The 22,515-nt window shown below is 42.2% G+C and overlaps 1 long non-coding RNA gene across 1 annotated transcript; it reads left to right on the top strand.

Moving 5' to 3' along the window:
• The first annotated feature begins 382 nt into the window (after window positions 1-382).
• LOC119717533 (uncharacterized) lies at window positions 383-15,608 on the top strand. Its single transcript, XR_005267261.2, has 4 exons — window positions 383-890; window positions 3,530-3,557; window positions 14,351-14,396; window positions 14,657-15,608. It is a non-coding gene; the product is annotated as an uncharacterized lncRNA (long non-coding RNA).
• Window positions 15,609-22,515: the final 6,907 nt, after the last annotated feature.

Below are 22,515 nucleotides of genomic sequence, written 5' to 3'. Positions count from 1 at the left end.
CTACTTGCGCCCTATTTGCGCCCTACTTGCGCCCTGCCCGGGCCGTGGGTCCGAGCGGCCGCGCAGGGCTTGGAGGCTGCTGCCGCCGAGCCCGGCAGCTGCGCAGAGGTGGGGACAAGGCTTTTCTCTTCGCTATTTTAATTATTCACTTATTTTATTCCCACTCACCCCCCCCCTCGATTCGCTATTTTCATTATTCACTTATTTTATTTTATTTCCCCCCCCCCCCGGATCTGAGTTAGCTTGGCTTTGCTAAAAGTTTTCTTGCCACTGCTGTCTAAATGCCAACGCTGTTTTATTATTATTATTATTATTATTATTTTTCTTGCAGGTTACATGACTTGCCCGTGCCTAAATATACCTGTAGATAGTCATGTGCACACACACAGGCACACAACGTGGTGATATCTTAATGAAATGTATAGCACAGTGCAAATATCCTGAAATCAGATTCAAGTATTATTAATTTGAATTAGATCCTCTCAGATCCAGAAGACACTGCCTATAAATCAAGGGCAGTCTGGCAATTCCTTAAAGAGCTAAACTGAATTTAGATGCATATGATAAAAAGAAAGAAAAAGAAAAAAGTGAATGCTAATTACTGACTCGCTTGATTTCCAGTTATCCACATTTTATGTAAGAAAAAGCAACCAAAAACCCACAACACAAACAAGTTCTCAAAATTAATCCCATTACAAATGCCTTACATATTATTCATATGTTTCCAGATTACAGAACGGGAGGATGAACGGCAGATTAAGAGAAGCTGCAGCCTAACCTGCAGTAGGAAGGAGTGCCACCGATGTTGTATCATAAAACATATATCAGCAGCTACACTAAAAAACAAACCCTCAGACCGTGCGATGATGCTCACGGGCTTCAAGGAACATGTTGGTATTGTCAGATAATCCCTATTCATAATTTTGCAGCCTGCTCTCCAGCCCTCAATCTTACAGTTCCTCCAGCTCTGAAGCGCCCTAGCAGGGCTTGCATCAGAGCGATAAACTGCTCCGAGCCTCGCAGCAGTGGCATAACACCTAACCTTATTAGATGCTATTGTAACATGCTATGCGGGGTGGGTTGTTTCTCTTTTTTTATTTTTATTTTTTTATTTTTAATTTTTGGACACTGGACATAAGCATTTAGCAGTCAGCTAAGCCCTTCTGAGATGGAATTTAACCTTAATCCGGGTGATGATTTCCTGCCCTGCTCTGAACTAATAATGGGCGTGCAGCTTCTTTAGGATATGGAAATAATGACAGCCTATAGATCCTGCCTTTATTGGGGTGGTGCTCGCAGCCCGGCTCCCAGCCTCTTCCCTTTCGCAGTGTGCTCAGCATTCCCGTGCAGAGCCTCACGCGATTCTCCACTTCAGACAGGAGCCCCCCACCCCATCCATCCTAAACTGAGCAGACCCCAAATACGCAGCTCTCTCCCTGTGCAAGGCACTGGGTGGTGTGGCTCAAGGGGCAGTTTTAAGGACAGTTCCCTGGCTGTGGGTTTTTCCCCTTTTCCTCAAGTTTTCCTGCGTGGAAAGCAGAGAGGGGAGCTGGGGGCAGCCTGTGCCAGAGATGCCATGGTGGGTGCTGCCAGCTGCCTCCTCCATGGCCTCCTCTTTGTCTGCCGCACATGGAAATGACCCCACGTCCCCCCCCCGCGGCCCCGTGTGGGGCTGTGGGGCCAGCTGGGGGCCATCCCCGCTGTGAGGGGCTTGTTACCATGAGAAAGGGGCTGGGCAGGGGGAGAGAGCCCCCCAAAGATCCCCACCAACAGAGGGGGGCCCGGGGCTTGGCCCTGCTGTGGGCATCGCAGCCTGCGCAGGCCCTGCAGGCCCTCGTCCTTCTGCTGATCCCTGCTGCCCCGGTGGCTTTTCAGGCTCAGTCCTGGTCTGGTGGGATGATTTGTGGCCCTAACTATCTGGATGTGCTCGCTCGTTCCCCAGGACATGCCATGGGGAGCACATTTTTTGCCCATGCCCTCACTTTTGCTGTCAGGGGGGTGCCGGGGCTGAGGGCAGCACCTGCACCCCAGGTTTCTGCCAGCTGCTGCCCTGCTGGAGGGTTCCCTGCTTCACTTTGTGAAGGAATAGGGCCAGGGAGAGGATGGGCACAATTCTCCCCCCCTCTATAATCATGTATGTTAGGTTCTGTCTCCAGCAGAAGAAAGAGGCTGTATTGAGAAACGCTCTAGCTGATAGGTTTTGATTAAGGCTAGTGAAGACAGAGGTTTCGTGCCTCTAGAAACACGTTAGCTGCTCTGAAGCATTTATTTCAGGTCCTTCATAGCCAGGGCTCTCGAGGACCAAACTCTGCCTGCGTTAGGGATGAAAAATCCCTGTTCAGGGGTTCCCAGCCGAGCCCAGCCTGGGGAGAGCATCCTTCCCTCAGCCTGGCACTGGGCCCTGTTGGGGGAGCCCAGGCCCCTGGGGGTGTCGGCTGCTTTCATGAGCAGACCTCTGGTGTAGAAGCTGCCCTCGCCTTGGGATGAAAAAAAAATAAAAAAGTGGAATTTTTTTTTTTTTTTTTTAAAAAAAAAAGACTGAAACACACTGGGGGGGAAGGGGAGCTCTGCAGCCACCTGTGGTGGCAGAGGACAGGGCAGACTGGAATCATTTTTCTGCGTGGGGAATGCCCTGTGTGGCCCCAAGGTGCTGGTGGATGCTTTTCCTCGATACAGGTGTCCGTGTAAACTAAGATGTAGAGAGCAAAGCCTTTTGTTTTTTTGCCATTTCCACATGGAGGAGAGGGCACGGAGGAGAGGAAGAAAGGGTCAGGGAACGACTCTCCCCCCACCCGCTGATGAGGTATTTGAGAAGAAACCTTTTGAATCAACATTCCCAAAGTTTTCAAGTTCCTCTGCGGAAAACCCATGTAGGGATAGGATGTGAGCCAAAAGCGAGGGAAAAGATTGTCTGGCTTTAATTTATCTATCCCTGGGCATTTCTAACAAGCAGATCACTGTAATATTTAATCTCGTGTGAGTCCCTGCATGTTAAAAGTGAATCTCTCTCATATGTTTTTGTTAATTTTGTCATATATAAAGTCACATCTGACGCCTCAGCTCCTGACTACAGCGTGTGCTGGGGCAGGAGAGCAGCATCCGTGGGACCCGAACCGCTTCTCATGCTGGGCAGAGAGGAGGGGCGAGGGGCTGCGGGGCGAGGGGCAGCGGGTGGGTGGGCGAGGATGCGCATCCTGCACTCGACGGGATTTTCCCCCTCTCTTCTGGGGTTGGTGCTGAACTTTAGGCACGTTTCTCGGCAGTTATTAAAATTCGCCGCTCACTTTTGTTTATAGTTGGTTGTTTACTTTGTTGAATTTTTAAAAACTTGTTAGAATGCAATTGAACACAGATTCAACAGTATTTAGGCTTGAAAAATAAAGATGCATCAGAAAGATGCCTATTATGCTTCAGAATTATTAATTGACATTTTTATGATGAATAATTAATCATTTGAATAATTTTCGTATCTCTGATCTGAACACATATTTGCATATCTAATGTCTGATTTTAAATGTGGTTTCTTTAGTTGCATTCTCCCAGGACAAAGACACGAAGTAAGTAACATCCTAATGTAAAACTTTTTTTCTTTGCAGTTGTAAAAGTATGTTTATTGAAATGTAAGCTTGTGTTTAGTTATGAAGCTGTTAATAATCTATGCATGGCATATATGCATTAATAAGACTGTGTATCTTTCAGATATGAGCGCATTTAGGCCCCATTTTCTCAAAAACGGTGGTAAGGTCTCCAGCAATACACACACAGTGCTTAAAACCATGCAGAGTTAAGCTAGGAAACCATAAAGAAATATCTCAGACGTGCAGTTTTCCCTTCTTGTTTATATGACACTTAGTGAGAAGACCAAAGGTTGTTTCAATTTGAGGTGCTTAAAATATCAAGAACTTTTTATATCCATTTTTACTGTTTCAAGTGTCTTCCTGGCGAGATGACATCAGCATTTACTTGTTATATTTTAATATGCCTAAATCATAATCTTCAAGCCCCCCCTTTGCTCAACAAAGCAAGAGCACGGGCTGCACAGCAGTTGCAAGTTGGTCAGCAAATAGGTGCAAGCAGCGGTGCCTGTTGTGCAACGCGCTCGGCGTTCAGTTGGTATGAGCACAGCTCAGCCACATGGGGAACAGAAAGGAGGAAGGGGCAGCCGGACAAAACCATACCCAGAAAGGTATAAAAAAGAAAGAAAGAGAGAAAAGCAAGAAATTAAAGGAGTAGCCTCTGCTCCACTGCCTTAGACCCCTGGTTAATTATTACAGCAATACTGCCCGCCTGACACCCACGGGGTTTTGCTAGGAGTTGCCTTCGCTTATGCCAGGTCTGAATTAGATTTAGTAAGAAATGAAATCTTTTAAGCATTTATATTTAGTGGTACATTTAAGTGCACAGGGATCCCAGATATTCTGCATATGAGCTATTCCTTGTTGTCATACTTAAGAACCACGGCAATAGATGCTCTAGAAACACCTTAAATGGATGCAGTACTATTAAAGATTAAAGAAAAGGAGATTAAAGAAATTACACTGAAATGGAGGCACAAATACCGGAATGCAATGCATGTTAGTGTTTAAATTTGTTTAGTGCCATTTATATAGGGAAGATAGTACACGTGAAATGAAAAATTAAAATAAAAACTTAAATCTCTTTTTTTTGTTGTTCACAGTAGGTAGTAAAAATTTTGGCCAAGAAATATATATATGTGTAAGAAATGGGTATATATACATTTATGGTGGAAGTATATTATATAGATTATGGTAATCTAGTGGGCAATATCTGACAGACAGATACTGTATAAAGAAACTGTGAAATGTAGTTCTCAGAACAGGCTGAAGTTATACTGAATAGGATGTTTAGCAGTTGCATATGCTCAGTGATAACAGATTTTTTTTTCCTGGGGGGCTGAGTCTGTAATAGCAGAGCAGTCAGCTTGCAGCCTTGCAGCACAGGGGGCCAGCTCTGAGACCAGTGCCAGGAGCTGCCATCGCTTTGGCCATCGGGGGGGCAGCAGCGGCAGCAAGCTCTCCGCAAAGGGACGAGGCAAGCATTGGGGTTAAACCTGCAGACTTTGTTTCTGAAAGCAGGAGAAAAGCTAACATCCCTGAGAGGCACCCACACTTCTCTGCAAAGGGACCATTCTGGGGGATCCCCCAGGATCTCCTCTCCTCTGGTAGCAGCAGCAGCACTGGAGCGAATGCAGCACTGAGCTAGCCCCAACCCCCTGGATCGTGCTGTGCCTTAATGAGGATAACAGACAGCTTTGTGGAAGACTTATTTACACTGGAAATGCAGATTTTATTTTACATTTTATGTTATTTTGTTTTGTTTTGTTTTAACCAGGCAAAATGGTGAATATAAATGATAAAATTACAGGGCAGATCCTGTTCTACCTATTTCACAACCAGGTCAAATTTATTTTCCCCAGCTTTCCCACCATCTCTTTCTTTTCCTGTTGACTACCGATGAAGCCGGTGGAGGTGAAGTTACTGGCAGGGAATCCAGGTGCAAAGCTGACATTTTGGTGGCCATCCAAAAGTTTCTGAGTCAACTTGAGTCAATCCCACAAGGCAAGGTTTGGAATTAGATGATCTGTGAGGTCCCTTCCAACCCAACCATTCCGTGATTGTACGATTGCCCCCGACAGCTCTTATCACTGCCCCGGGGAAAGCATTTTGTTCTCTCTGTGACTCCAGGAGATTGTCTGTGTATTTCAAAATCTACACCAACGTGAGGGTGACAAAAATATTGAGAAAAGCCTGAATGGTTTGAAACGATTAGATTCTGCCACATAGCTTTCAAGGAAATTCCTTGTTTATAGAATTGCCCAATATCTGGAAAACTGCTGCTGCTCTGCATCGCCTGTCCCAGCGACGTTGCACGTCTGACCTGCAGACTTATGTGTGAACTGGCAGGCATCCCCTCCGTCAGTGGTGGCATTGGACTTGCCAGCTCTTCTGCTCGCTTCCCCCTGACTATCAGCATCACCTCCAGCTCGTCTGCGGATGGAGGCCGGGCCAACTGGCCCTTTTCCAAGCCCAAATCTTGGGCTCTGGGTTATTAGAGCTGTCAAAAACAGGAGAGCTTATTTTTACTGCCATGAAACTTTTCCCCAGGTCTTCCCTCCCTCCCCAGTTTGTGTTTGAAAAATGTTTATCTGGAAATTTCCTGACACCCCTCTGGCCATTTGCTCTGTGGTTCTCCGGGTTGGTGTTGCAGTAAAGACACCAGTACTCGAACAAGCCTTTTCCCCGTACGGGTGGTGGTAGGCGCATGTACACTCGTACCAGCTCTTACTACAGCGCTCGAAATTTGCTCCATGCAGCATCTAAACTATTTTAAAACCTTGCCATCCTTTTTTTAACACACATCAGCTATCCTGCTTCAAGTCTCTGACAAGGATGTGAAAACCGCAGTGTCAGAACAACTGCTGCTCCTTTCTCGGATTCTGACAAGCAACTTTCAACCTGAAACTCTCTAAAAATGCCTACTTATATATATATACACATATATATAGTTCAGAATTGACTATATTGACTGTATTTCTTCCCCCGTTCTGACAGGTTGGGAATGGGTGCAGAAGATGAGTGAGGCAGAATATGGCACTAGCCTTTGGTGCTCAGCCAGTGGGGCCGCTTGATAAAGGGCCCTCCACAAGGAGGTTATGAATGGCTGTGATTTTCCAGATTTTGGGCTGGAAGGGAGGCAAAACCTCCAGAATAAATTCTACCTGGATTGGGTTGCTGTGAGCATTGACAGCCATGGCTCTGATGAGTCAGGAGCTGTACCAGTGGGACTCTATGCCATAGTTTGACTGAGCCACGTCTTACCAAGCACAGACATTTCCATGGGTCCAGCATGGTGCCCATTCGCTATATTAATTATCTGACCTTTCTTTTTGTGTATGGCATGGGCAGCAGATGCCACTGAAGCCAGCAGAGGTGGGAACAGGCCTTGGGGTGCTGGGTTGCTGGGGTGCTTGGGGTGGCTCTACATGCAAGATCTCTTCCCCTAGAAGACACAGAAAGGGCAGAAGTGGTCGAGGCCAGGCAAAAGACAACAAACCCAACCACGGCATGGTCTTGGACACCTGCAGCTGAAGTGCCTCAGCCTCCCTGAGCTGCTGGGGCAGGTGGGTGCTGGGGTTAGCTGCTGTGCCACCGCCACCCACCAGCTGCATGTGGCTGTGGTGTCTCGTCTATGCCAAACCCACCTGTTGTTGGCACTTATTTTGGGGAGGATAAAAGCCATCACTGAGATCTGTGCCTGGAATTTAGGGGTTGGCATTTGGGAAGCATGAGTCAAGGTGTGTCCTATTTAGGGGTTTTTATTCCTGGCATTTAGTATTGGGAAGCAGACTTGGATGGAGGTGGGAGCTGTGGGGAAAGCGGTGCGGGTGTGCAAGCAGGGAAGGCAGCTCTCCCTCATGCCTTGTGGTGAAGGGACAGAAACACAGAGCAGAGACTGAAACCACTGCAAATATTTGTTCTCATTGTCAGATGTTTCTATAAAATCAGTTGTTACTGAATCACCATTGAAGTTACTGAGCATTTAAATAAGCAGAGAGTGAGAAAAGCTAAGTCTAATTATATGTTTCATGCCATTTACAGAGGTTTCCAGGGGATTTTCTTTTAATAAAAGTGCAGTGCATCAAAAAGAATAAATCCTACAATTTTGTTATTTACAAATCAGCTTCTTCTGCCTCAAGCTGACAGACTTACTCTCCATCTTATACCCTCCTTTCCACCCCAAAACGCACCCAGTACATTGACATTTCTGCTAATACTTGTCAAGTATCTACATATTATTTTATGCTCCTTAGGCTGGTAAGCAAATGGATCAGAAGAAAATCATAGCATAGGCATAATAAAAGTCCTCTTAAAAAAAGATACAAAGGAAAAACCTCAGTGTTGGAAAGCGTGTAACATAGATGTTTTCCAGATGAAGAGAAAGTGCCTTTTGTATGTCTACCCAACAATTCTTGAAGTTTTCAAATCAGAAGTCTGTCTGGAGATGTGAAGTTATCAATTTAAATGATTTATTAACTGAAAATGACCAAAACCCACCACTAAAATTTTCTCTTCTATGTAATCGATGGGTGCAGCACTTGCAGCATTCACCCATGCTTCAGAGAGGAGCAATCTACCCTGATTCAGGCTAATTACTCATTGCATTTTTGAGGCTACTACCTGTTTTGGTGAGTTAAAAAACAGGGAATCATGAGACCATGTGTGTGCTTGTCCAGCTTGGCTGCCGTCATGGATATAGGAGCAGGCTGGCTGCTTCGACAACTCGGCAACTAAAATGTTACATGCAAAGGATACCAGAAAAACAAAGGAATGAAAAAGAGAGGGTTTCTCTTTAGTATGAACCTACCACACAGGCATTACAGAAGGATGAGCTATGCATGCTTTCTAGAGGTCTCAGCCTTGCCTTGCAACAGCCCTGCCATTGCAGCATGGGCCTCTTTCCTGAGCAGATGCTGCCGGTCGAGCCAAATTGTATGATTGTGTTGTGATATGGAGATATGTGGACTGGGGACTAAATTAAGGACATTAAACTCAATTTCCTTAAGACATGAGCCAGATTTTAATATTGCAGCTGTCCAGAGGTGAAAGGGTAATGAGGACAGGAGGAATTCCTGGACGGGAAAGGGACACTTGGCCCAACAAGTCTGTCCCCCATCAAGTTTATTACAACACACCTCCCTGCCTTGTCGATATATCCTCCAGCCCTGTCTGCCTATATAAACATGTCTGGCTATCTCTTCTGTTCATTAATACTCCAGTTCACTTGGTGCTTTTATTTAACAAAATGCCCGCCACGCTGTGAATTGGATAGCTCTCCATGAATTTACTGTTTATTCTTAGACTTTTCATTTTTAATTGGCATCTTTTTTAAACCCACCAGATACCACCACTACTTCAGCTTCCATCCTAATTATGAAAATGTTAATGTTTAGGTCTTTTTAGAAAGGATTAGTCTCATCCTTAATTTGTATCAACTATCTTTAACAGTCAGAAACAACGATTGCTTCATATCTTATTCCTATTTGAGTCACTGAAGTTCTTCTTTGGAAAAGGTGATCAAAATTGGAATTATTGGAGAAAATCTATCATGTTCCTTGTGCAATAAGAGTTCTTTTGATTTGCAGGCTATCCTTTGCTGGAGTGTCCATATCACACTTTATTTATACTGAATTGGCATTGATTCAAAATTGATGTTTGACAGATTCAGTACAATTCTTAAGGTGGAGCAGGACTTCTGGTAGTCAAGCATTAACTCAGTGATCTCCTAAAGTCAAGAAACAGCTTTGAAGGCTGATGGGAGGAAAAAAAGCTCCCAAGAAATCAGTAGCATTACAAAGACTTCTAACTGCTAACTGGTCTTCATTTATTCAAAACTATCTCCCTTTAAATATTCTGCTAGTAAAGTTGAGAGCAAATTAGCATACAGATGCTTCTTCAGAATGCCAACATTTAAAAAAATGGGTTTTCCCCTTCCTCTGAGGCAACTCAAAGGAGAATGTCATTAGAGATCTGAAAACAAACATGGGGAAAGAGACAAGTCACAAGTAAACCCTTGTGATTTTGAAATTTCAAAGAGCAAAATGGTGGTGAAACAAAAATACTCAGGGTAAAGTATAAGTGAAGGAAGCAGGCAAAGTAGGTTGCTGTGGTGTGAGATCAAGAAAGTTTGTTGTTTAAGTGTTGAAATCACAGAAAACTAGTATGGGAACAATTATTTCTGGTATCTAGCTACACTCTCTTTTTTAGAAAAGCAATGCACTTATATGATGAATAGGAGATTTTTGTCTGGTTTAACGTTTGATCTGAAAATAAAAGAAGCGTTGCAACTAGAGATTGTTTAGGGGAAGAAATTCTCCACCCTATTGAGAAATGCTGAGGTTTTATTCAGGAACTAAGATGGCAGCAGAGGGTGGACAAAGAACTCTGAGAAACTTGGAACCAGAAGAAAAATATCTATTACTTTCAGGCAGGTGAGGAAACAGTTCTGAGAAGGGAAGCCACGGACATCCAGCTGGAGAAAAATCAGTATATAGTACCAAAGTGGCACAGCAAGTTCAAATCCAGGATCCACAGTGATTCAGAAAAAAAAAAAAACAACACCTGTAAAATATGCTAAAATATTTGCCTTTTAATCTGGGGGTTTGAGTCCAAACTTACCAGAGAGTTGGTGATCCAAAGATGATTTGAAAATGCAAGAATCCCAGACAGTGTTGTTCTGACACTGGGCTCATGGGAGTGAGGGATGGGAGACATCTCCCTTGGCATTTGTTGCACTGTAAACACCCACAGCTAAAATCCTTGGATTTCCCATTCCCCATCTAAATGTACTGTATCAGTGAAATCTGAAATTAGCATAGCAACTACCACAATGTCAGACTACTTTTTTTTCTGAGGTTTCTCGCATAAACAGATTAATTGGTTAAAAATATGTATAACGAGCAGAAGTTTTAGTCTTTGTACAGTTCTGAACAATGCTCACAAGGCCAAATCTTTTTTTTTTTTTTTTTTTTGTCATACTCTTGAAAGATGTTCTACTAAAATAAATGAAGTAGACATGGCAGTAAAACCAACAGAAATTGGCTGTAATGTTAGACAAGTTGTTTGAAACACCATGGAAGTATAACTTGAGAAAAGTAGTCAACACTGCCCTTTCTTAACTGATGCTGTTTTTTTTAAGTATCTGGTGAAATTCTGTGTTATTACCATGAGAGGAAAAAAATAACCTATACCATTAGGAAAAAAATGAGGGCTGTTAAGGGTCTAAACACTTTAGACCTGAGACATGGTGGCACAGAAATAAGTCCTCAGGCTTTTTGTCCTGCCTCCAGTCTCCTGCCTGTGCTAAGCTACCCGGGACAGGTCCATATCACCCTGAGGGCAGAAAGGGACCGGCAGTGCTTCAAAACTACATGGGCCTTGGGTGCAAAGGAAGGAGGATTAGCTTTGTTATCTGATTCTCGTGATAGCACCATTCCTGGGTTAAAAAGTCTTACCCAGGTACTTACCCATTAAATTGCAATAGATATTTTATTTATTTTTTTTTCCTAATTAATAATAATAATCTGGATTTTTTTTTTTTAATTTCTAAATTTTCAAGCTCCTAATTCAAAGGTAAAAACAAACAAACAAACAGAGCAACATCCTATTTATTCTATTCCTCCCTTTTCCTGGAATTCCAGTTTCTGCCTGAGCTCTTTCTTGCTCTCCCCTCTTCCCTTTGCATGGCATCCCTCCATCGTTTCTTTCCACCCTTCTCCCCAGCTGGTGCACGCTTTCACATTTTCTCTGCATCAAACAAGCCTGTTTACTTTGCTCTATCAGCTCTGTGCTCCAGCCCAGCAGTGTTCCTGGTGGTGCTGATGCTGCATGTGTTGGTGATCTGGATCTTGCATTCAGGCAGTTGTTGCTACTGTAACTCATGTCCCCGGCATATTTTGATATGTTACCTTTGATATTCTGATTTAATTATTTTGCATAGATTAGAGACAAGACAAGCTCCTAACCTGACCAAAGCACTATCCTGTATTGACTGCCAATCTTGAAGTCATTCAATGAATGCTGTTTTCCTACTGTTATCAGTTCATTAAAGTTTGTTATCATTTACACAGTGGCTCTGTACCTTGCTGGTAATCTCCAGTGTAGGATCTTATCAAACACTCTCAAGAAAGTCTAGGCATATTATATACCACCTATATTATTTTCCTTGCCTACCTTGGCAGTGATATCTTTACAATTCCAACAAATTATTTGAGCAAGATTTCCTGCCCTAAATCCACATTGGTTGACTCTACTCAAATTAGGATTTTCAGCATGTTTCCCCACTAAATCCCGTAAAACTGCTCCTAGTCTATTCTTCATAGCTACGAATTGTGTTATGTTAATTTGTTTATATTACGATTTAAAAGTATTTTATATGTATGTATTCCTCTGCATGTGCATATGTACACAAAAGTGTATATATGTATATGTAATGGAGTTTATATTGAAGTACATTGGGCTTTAAAGCTGAATACGTTAAAATAGTTAATGCAGTATAAAATGCGAAGGATACAATTAGGGACAGATCTTTGGCTAGAGTAAATGAATTTGACTTTGAATAAATTTTGCTAACTTAAATGGTGTTAACTTGATTTATGTGAGATGCGGAGTTAACCCTTATGCAATGTATTTGCTTTACTTCTGTGCCAAGCGATCAGAATTACTGTTGGGATGCTTCTTAACATTTCTGATTTATCACAGATATCTATTCACATTTCTTATGGATCTCTCTAGCTCAAGAAGTATATTTTTATTTGCTGCTGCCAAAATAATTCTTAATGTCTTATATGCACTATATATTATTTTGTAGCAGATTAGTAGTTTCTTTGCTTTAATTTTCCATTATTTTACAAAGTTTATTATCCTTTCCAGTTTTCTGTTCACATATCAGCTTGTTGATCTGTAGGTCCTTCCATTGCAATGCTGAATCTGGCAATTTTTGGTAAATGCAGTTAAAAGTGCTATGCTTAGTTTGATTGTAAAACTAACATTTTAGAGAGGAAGTAGCCCCTCTCCTCAGGCTGAAACCAAACTAAAAATGTAAGGCCAAAAAAAGTGGTGTTTAAAAATCCAGTTCTTATTGGAAAAAGAGGGTTCTGCTTTCTGAAGTGTCCAGGTCTCTACTGAGGTGCGATGATATTTCACAAATTGTAATCTGGTTTATAAATCATAGAAAGGAATAAGCTGTGAGGCACTGTGATGGTGTTTCAAAAAAACTTTTTTTTTCCCACAAGAAAAACAAAATTGATATTTTTATTTTTTTCTCTCCCCATGAAAATTGCATTTTACCCTGAAAGAAGATTAGTTTCCATGAAAAATAGTGTCTTTGTTTTGTTTCATTTTAAACCAATGATAAAACAAGTCTGATAGGATTTTTTTTTGACCAATTTGGGTCCACACTTTTCTTGCCTACGGTGGAAACATGGGATGGCCATCAGATCTAAGGGAGCTGAGCCTTCTGTACAAACCAAAGGAAGAGCTAGGCAAAACAACACTCAGTTAAGCCAGGAAGGTTTTTGGGGACAACACAAGCTCTTACTCAGAAACCTGGAGTCCCTAGCCTCCACTCCACCAAGGTTAGACACAAAAGTGGACATTCACTGGCAGAGACGTCCGCAGCATTGTGCAAAGCACACCATTTGTTGATGGTGCTTTCCTTGATGCAGTAAGTTGGCAACAAAAGCACGTGTCCAGCCTGTGGGAAAAACAGTCAGCTTTAACACTGGTCTGAAGGAGGCATAAAAAATTAAGACCACATCTTCACCAAGCTTCAGAGGTTGCTTCTCACTCCTCTTGCTGGAGCTCTGTTAGGGAGATGGATTTTAAGTACCTGCTCCCAGGTACGTTGGTTGTATTACAGTGATTGGAGATATAATATATGGAACTGCAGATGAGTCTTATGGTCATGGGACTGCATGAGGTCAATTCCATTTATAAACTGCTAAGCCCATGCTTTGCTATGCCAGGAACAAAAATAACAAGAAGTTATACTTGTGAGTCCTGAAAGATGAGGTCCCATCTTTGATGAAGAACTTGCAAGTCAGGATATCTACAAAATACACCCCATAAAGCTTATTTGCTTTTTGGTGGTTCACTATTACTAGATTGCCATTATTATGTGTTATTGGCCATTTTTTCCCTATTGGCTCTGTGAACTCTATTGTTGTTAATATTGATTCAAAAAGGAAATCTTACTAAGAGTGTCTTAGGTTTCCTTAATTGTTCTCTTGACCTGAGTATTTACTTTGAGATTCTCCCAAGATTTTCTTGATAAGGATGTCTTCTATTGATTTATCCCTTACATCTATGAGGATCTTTATCATAGTGAAGTTTGAGCTCCCTATCATTAACTTTTAAATTATATTAAAATTAAATGTAATTAGAGTTAAATTTTATAATTAAAATTAATCTTAGAACAGTACACATGCTTATCTCCAAGTATAGGGTTCAGCGTAACTACTGGTTGCTCAGGGGGCTAATAGCATTGCCACTACAAACAAACTCCGTTGGTTTCCACATTGTTATCATAACAATCAATATCTGAATAATTAAATTCCCCCATTATCAAATTCTAGTCTTCTTTATCAACTTTTCTTCCACCAGTAATTTTGTTGTCTTAATCTGGTTTCTTCTCTGAAATTTTATAACAACCTTAGAGTTTTACCAGATAATCTTTCTGTTAAGTTCTCTAGCCTTCCAATTTTGAAGTCCTTAAAGGAAATTCCACTGAATGGAGTTTTGATCAAAGTATATTTTGTTTTGTTTTAATACAGACTACTTATTTTATCTTGTCTCGCCCTTGAGTGAAATCCTATGCATGTAAGTATTTGAAATTGCCATTCATTTTCTTGACTCATTCTCTTATTGATTTTCTTTCCAACTATTTCCAGCCAATGTATCTAATAATTATTAGAGATGAGGCAAGAACTAGATGCCTGTATCCATATCCTCCTCTGAACTTTGTAGCTCATACCCATCCTTAATTAACATGAATGTGAGCGATGGTGTTTCCCAGACTAATATCTAATTCTTTGATGTTACATCTTACCTTTAACCTTTCCTGCTGTGTTTTGACATAGCTTTGGTCCAGAATGGCTTCTCAGGGGAAGGATTGTACATCATGAAGCTTCACACTCTCCTTAGACCTGATGCCAAAAGAACAGAAAGGAAAGGGAAGGGGTCCTGCTCCCTTCTGTACTCCTGCGAATGCAGCTCTGTCAGATCACTCCAGCCATTTCATTACTCCGTAAATGCAACACTTTCTGAAGGAAATTCACTGTTGAATTAAGGGGGGAAAGTGGGATACAAAACAAATGTTGGTGGTAATGAATTGAAGTGATGATCTGAGGAGCTCATAGTGCTTCATAAGCATTAATTAATTAAACCCGACCAGATCCCAGTGAGGTAGGCATTATGGCCCATACTTCACTGCTGGCTGCGGTGTGCTATTTCTGTCTCAATATCATTTTGTTAATATGTATTCTGATGCGTGGACTGAAATGGTGTCTGACTAGTAGAGATGACTGTGCATATATTTAAGCTGTGAATATTTTGCATGATGAGACTTCACATGGGCAACATTTTTTTTTTCTTTCATACAGCCTTGTTCCTGAATAAAAAGTGTATGATAAATGAGTTATACAGAAAGCATTGAAGGGCTGCTGGCAATGTATAGTTATGTACGATATATAGCTCATTCTGTTACTGAATTACAGCTAATATCTCTTCATTTTGTTACTGAAAACCTGAGTGCACTTCAATGAATATGAAATTTTCTTTCTTTTGTAATATAATTTACCTAATTGCCGTAAGAATTTAACCTATGATTTTAACTGCAATTATTAGAGATGTGAAGAGCACATAAATCTTTTATTAATAAATCATAAAAGTTATTCTGAGTTTTCATTGTGAGAAACATGTTTTGTTTTTAGTACTGATGTAGAGCTTTGACTCCTAATGAGTGCTTTCCCCCCTTTTTTTTTCCATGCTGCTCTAAACAAGATGTTGTTTATTACTTGAAACATTATATGTAAGCCCCAAGAATATGTTACATGTGACTGCAGTTTTGGCAGACTTTGAGAAACTGAAGTTTCCAGAAATTTTGCTATGTTTAAAAACCAGAGCCATGTTTTAAGGAAAGATTTCTACTTCCAAATGTGTGGTTGCCTGAACCTTTTACATTTTCAAGTCAGATTCCCCTGCCAAATAACACACTGTACCTTAACTATAATAAAAAAGCAGAGACTGTGTTTATAAAAACATTGCAGGAGCAACTGTGATCACATTTCTTGAATTTATTCTATTCATGTGCTCAAATACGCATTTTATAGTAAGCTCTCTATTGCACCGGTCACTTACAGGAGTAGAAAATGACATGTACAGGCAGAAGGTTGGCATAATGTAACAAACCAAACTGGTAAAATACAGGAATTCAGAGCCAGACCAAAATATGAGGTCAAGGAAGTTGCTCTTATAATAATAGTGGTTATCTGTTTAATGTGTGATCTGGCAGTGGTACGACGTTGACCATAAGCAATTAGGCATGTTTCTAAACTGGTGGTATATAAGCCCTAAGTAACTGCATGCAGGATAGAGAGGCTGTGAGAAATGGGCACTCGTTGTGTTCTTGTGGTTCTTCTTGCTTAACATCAATTAAATTTACAGTTCAGTGATAGGTAGAAATTCTGCCATTGTAAAATAATATCTGCATTCACTATAGCACTGGGGATATACTTAAGATCCTCTATTGAAACCACTTTTCTGAAGCAAACTCCTGTCTGATCTGATAAATACTGAACAACGTTCTTCTTAATAGTTGTGATTAGATGTGCTCTCTGTAACTCCCTGGTTATTATTTAAAAGAGTTTTCTTTACAAACAAGTTCAGATGCTGATGTCCATGAATGATGCCCTTGTTCTGGATGGTGTGCGTGAGTCTGGGAGTGAGCAGTGTCTCCAGTGTAAATTAAGTTGCCTGGCATTGACCAAGCAGCGGCTAAGAGCAGGAAGGTCTCCGTGATGGCAAACTGCCTGAGCACAGAGGACCTGGGAGCTTCTGTGCTGCGGCCCTGGCTCGGAAACCCATGTTTTTATGACTTTGGTGAATTCACTGGACAACGCATCTTCTCATTAGCTTTTAATAGACTTGGATCCCAGAGTTAAAACGGCCTCTGTGTCCTCCTCTGTAAAATGGGATTGTGATGTTTTCCTGGGCTCAGAAGGATGTGGCTAGAGTGGGAGCTGTGTGGTTGAGCTAGCTGCAGTAGGAACTCTGCTAATGAGCTGCGAAGGCACCCAAGAGAGCTCCTTCTCCCCAACAGCAACCAGTTGCATGAAATTTGGCTACAGCAGCACAAGTCCTGTGATCTCTGCTGTGAGCATTCAGTGGCTTGAACCTCTGCCTTTGCTCAGAAGGAGCTGCGGTCACTGTCCCACCCTCTCTGCCTCTGGGCACCTTCTAGAAATAATCACTTAAAAAGCAGCATGTGATTTTCTTAGAACGAATCCCAGATAAAGCCTTAGCAGACAGCTTCCCAAGCACTTCTGAGGGCTCTTTGCATGGCTTTGGCCTTGGCAGAAGTAGAGACTCGATGCATGTACTTAGCAAACTCAGCGTGGATACCTGCAAAGCACCCTGGCGAGAAACGGTCTTACTTTGGTGCCTGAAAGACCTAACTGCACAAGGATTTAACGACCAGAACACAGTGGTTAATCATTGGCGATTTAGGAGTCATATCAGTAACCTTGCAATTGTCCTGAAGTGGTTGTGAGGCCACGGACTTTCGCATCCCATCAGTGCATGCGTCTTGGCTGTCCCTTCTGGACTCCCCCAGCGTAACCTTTCATCCTTTCGCTTTTCAGAAGCATAAAAGTAAGGGCTGCAAAAATCCATGCCCGTGGTTTAGAGCTAAGTAGGGAAACATAACTGCTTACTGAAAAGCCACCCCCTCCGAGAGAAATGTCAGCGACACAATGGACACTATTATTCCACCCCTTTACAACCAGATTGGGGGGTTATGTTATAGGCTGTAGTAAAGGGCAGCAGCATCCTATCAGTAAATGATGCTGCTGAGCAGCATGCAGAACTCCCTCCTGGTGTAACACTTCCAGAGGAGCCCCTGCACTCCTGGGCAGCTCCAGGACTTGCTGCTTTGTGTGGGAGGCAATGCCAGGCTTAGTGCCTTGCCAGACAGGTGGTGTGGCTGGAGGAGGCAATTTCTTGCCTGCTGCTCCATCACATGAGCAATATTATGGCACCTTCCCCCTTGTTGCAGTCATGCAAGGCAATTGTTCAATCCCCCATAATAAACTGCAACTCGCAGGGATTATGAAATGGTCACGTGCAACAAATAGCTCAGTCCATCTCACAGTCTCTAGTGCTGTGCAATCCTTGTGTTGGAAAAAAGTCCGTGTTCTCTGGCAGGGCAGGGTTTTTCCAACTTTTTCCATAATGTACGTCTTATTTTAAGGGAAAATTGTCTCATTGAGTTTATCTCCTCCCATTCACGGTCACGTGGACTACTGCTTTCTGGTAATGAAATCCGTAGTTTGCAAACACTAGAGCAATTATCTCCATGGAAAAGTTCTGATAGGAAAAGAGTATTATTTTAACCTTCTTTATTATGATTTAGCAGCTGGAAACAAGGAAAATATCCAAGACTACTGTGCTACTCATCTGTCTGCAGACTGTCAGCAGCGACTCCGCAGACAAAGCTGGGAAGCAAGTTACATGTAATAAGTATTTGGATGTGTTTTCAGGTGAGGTGAGAAAATAGTACAAGCTGTGTTAGCTGATTTCTTGCTATTTGGATATGTTTCTGTTCTTTAAATAAGAATAGGTTATTATTAAACAACAACAACAAAGTTAATCATGTTCCTGTGACTGTAAAGTTCTTGTGGTATTCTTGCGAGTAAATGAGCAGGTGAAAATATCTTTATATACCAAATTAATTCTGGTGAATTAAATAGCAATGGAATAGTTTTCTGATACCGGGAAGACATCATTTGGAAGGTGTCCTAGTGTTTTGGAACAATCTTCCTAGAAAATAATGAGGTTTGCCTTGCAATGTTGAATATCAAAGAAGCTTTTCTGTACATCTAAATACGAGCCACCTCAGGATTTAGCTGTCTGGAGGAGATACTGTTATATAGAGCTACAGAACTTTTTGCAAATTTGCTGATGAAGAAATGTCAGAGAAAGCAAGTTTCACTAAGCTGAAAGTTTTCTTTAAAATATGCCTTTTTCAGAGAAATTTTTGGTTGGAAAGAGTTAAAATATTTCCCCTTGATAGCATGAAAATAAAACAGCTTGACAAACATTTCACTTCAATGTTATCACTTTGGTTTTGTATTTATATAAAATGATATATTAACCTTCTATATTGTCTCCACATCATTCAACCAAGTGCTCTTGATGCTTCCCAATCAGTGCTTTTGGAATATCTTTCCCATGAGAAATGCTGACTTTTTGTTCCCCTTCCTTACTGAAAGGACTTTTCTCACCAGTCTCCACGTCAACTCTGTATTTCGTTTGTTGTCTGTGTTTAGCATCCCTGACCCAGCAATGCTCTGTGACGTGCACAGGGGGCTCACGGTGGTGGGCGTGGGCAGGAGTGGCGTGTGGGCACGGAGCAGCTCTATAGGAAGCCTTGTTGCATCTGTGCCATCTTTCCTACAAGCTCCAAATCTGTAAAAACAGGGTTGTTGCTTGCATTGTTTAGATTTTGGTCTTCTTTGGGGAGCTCAATATAAGTGATGGTTTGGAGATGTCTACCTCAAAGCCTTGCCTTGGAGTCCTGTTAGGCAGATGAATGGCTTTTTGCTGGCCTATGGATCTGACTTGGCTCATCTTGTACACAGACGGGGGCAGCAGGTTGCTGAACGCTTCCAGCTGTCTCGCCCACCATTCCTCCAGCATTACATGAGCCAACAAAGTGCATTGTCTTTGAGAAATGTCAATTGGAGGTTTCTTGACAATAGCTGTAAGAAGTGAATTAGTTTCTTAAGACGGAGCAAGGAGGTTTTCACCTCCAAATTCCCTTTTTTTTTGGACTTTGGGCCTTCAGACTCTCCTGTGGAACATCTCTTGCAGGAATGGGAGAGACAGAAGCTCCAGGGAAGCACATGAAGTCTATTGCATCCTTCCCATTTCACAGCAAGCTCATTGGAGACCCCCAAAGGACCCAGTTGCCTAACCATGCAGAGCCAGATTGTGTGTCTGGAAATCCTTTTGGATTGGCACATCCCTGGGTTGCCTCCCTGGTATCCTGCAGGCTCTTTCCCACTCCAGTAGCACATCTCCTACAGCCACTGTGCCATTCCTCCCCTGCAGCCTGCACGGCAGAGGCTGTTTGGGAGCCTCTGTGGGAGTTACTGCTACGTCAGTGAGTACGTACAAGTTTAGAAGTAAAAATATGACTCAGAATAGCTCCGCCTTACTCCTATTCCCTAGAAAAACAACTTCAACAAGGCTTACTTTGAGGCGTCTGCGAGGCGCTGAGGGTATGAAAGTGTGTTGCAGAGCGAGCAAGCTCATATCATCAAACGCAGCCAGCCAGCACAGAAAGTTAAGCAGCGCAGTGTTGTGTTCATCTAAAGTGGCCGGGAATACAATAAGAGGTGAATCTCCTTTCAGAACTGCAGCAAATCGTTTTCCCTGGGCAGATTTTGAGGACTGCTGTTTTTATTCTTGTCTTTCTTCCCAGCCGTTTTGGATGTGACTGAAACTGGCTGTTGCGAGGGTTGGATTCCAACCGAACGAGCGGGCTTTGCTCTAGCCTCTGCCTGACCTTGGGTTATAGGCACTTCAGAAAGCAAAGGCAGAGCTGCACAAACAGCCCACTGCTCCTCTCCCTCGCACCGGCTCCGTGAATGCAACTCGCCATGGGTTGCCATCGGGGAGGGAGTTTGGCACCCCGTCTGTCCTGGAAGACAATGTGGGACTGCTTTGGGAAAAATAAAAAAAAAAAACAAAACACGAAAGTTGCTTAGGAAATGATTGCTGTTGTATTCCTTCCCAGAGCAGAGGGGAGAGCTGAGTGTATGGGGGGAACGGGCATGCAGGAGACGGCACAAATGCACTATGCATTTATTTCTAAGTAGTAAAACATCAGTCATCTTATACCAGTTATTCTCCGTGATGTTTATGTATTTGTGCTGAACACGGGATAACAGAGCATATAGGGATATATAATATTAGTGAAGAAGAAAATGACTGCTGTAGTACTTTCTACTCTCAGTCCCTTCTCCAGCAATGCCCTTACACCTTTCTTTTTCAGGCTTTTTGTAGCATCCTAAACAGAGGGATATTGAAGGGAGCTGATTCTGCTTTGATCCTTATGCTTGTTGTCAAAGCGCTTGGGATTGAAGAGACTGTTGGCTACAATTGACTGTGACAATTAGGAGATGATCAGAGCCCTAGAGTGGAGCACTTAAAGGGTAATTTACATGTCAGTTTGTCGAATAAAAAAAAGATATTCAGCTAAGATTTTTTTTCCCCTTAGAGCCTTGTAAACTGCAATTTGTGCTCTAGTAAGAAAAACCTGGCAGAGGAGTTAGGATAGCCATTTCCATTTGAAAAGAGGCAATCATAAGGCCACTGCTGAGCCTATTGTCCACTAAAAATGCTGATTTGCAGTCAGGGAGTGAAAGAGTGGAACCATCACTAAATAGAACCTAGTGCAAGGTAACTCCCCCTCGGTGGCTTTCTAATGCTGGCTGGAGGTTTTATATACCTTAAATCCTGCATTTACTATCATTATAACATTGTTACTGATCATGAATGTCCTTTATCATAACAAAAAAAATGCACGTATTGAGGGGGAGGAGGGAGGAACAGGAGCTCCCAGGCAGTTGATAGGCGAACGCCGGCTATCTATTGTATCACATCTTTCTTATTCTCTTGCCTTTTGTGTGCCATCACAATTTTCTTCTTGTCACCCTTTGCACTTTGCCATTCAGGCACCTTCCATAACAGTTTTCTCATAGGTTTTCCATACCTATTTACGCTTCATTTCGTACCCCCTCCCCATGGATTTTTAGCATTTTCCACGTTTAACCTGCTGAGAAAAGAAAAGCGAGAAGGAGGGGCCGGTAGCTGTTCAGTTCGGAGTTTGCCTTTCTGTAACCGTGGTGCCATCAGGATCCAAGAAAGCCTGTACACATACAGGTCTGAGAGGAGTGCAGTTGAGACTGATTATTAAATAAATGTGTTTGTGATCAGTCTGGTTTCTTATTAGACAGCTCTGATCAACTTAGAGTTGCTTTGACTGTAGGATTACATGAATTTATACAAATATCCCAAAACAACAGCACCTCCTGCCCCCCATTATTCTGGTTGGCCTGAGTTGTAGGATGTTATATTCCTAATGGTGTAAGGAAGAGATATTATTGGCTGCATACAATGCTCCAGTGCTCATATATGCAAATAGGTGTATTTATTTTGAGATTGTGTAATAGTCTTTTCTTCCAGAGGTGGCATTGGCTCCCATTTGGTGGTCATCTCCCAAAAAGAAGACATGACTATGTATTCCAGTTTGAGAACCAGAGGGAAAGGCTTTACTCTGTCACGATTATGACCAGGTAGTCTTTGCTATCCAGAAGTCTGTTGCCATCAGAATCCAGAGACTATGTTTCTGGGGAAGTTTTGTGGCTTTCAGTAAAAGTAATGTAAAAGTAAAAGTAGTGCATAGTGCACACAATGTGTTTGATTTTGCTCCCAGTGTCAGACCCTAGTGAAACACCACCAATGTGAACAGATTTGGGATTTCTGCTCCTCTGTGTAGGGTAAGGATCAGGTCTATGGGACCACCAGAATGCCTTCTCCGTAGTTTTGTGCTTTACATCCTTAGGTTTTTGGTGCATTAAACAGCAGACAATGAGGTTTCAATTTCTAAAATTGTACTAGAAACATGTTTTAACCTGGCTTCTGTACATGGCGA

Source organism: Anas platyrhynchos, chromosome 7 (genome assembly GCF_047663525.1).
Source record: "Anas platyrhynchos isolate ZD024472 breed Pekin duck chromosome 7, IASCAAS_PekinDuck_T2T, whole genome shotgun sequence".
NCBI lineage: Eukaryota > Metazoa > Chordata > Aves > Anseriformes > Anatidae > Anas > Anas platyrhynchos.
The sequence above is the reverse complement of the archived record's forward strand: the minus strand, read 5'-3'. Positions and strand labels throughout refer to the sequence as shown.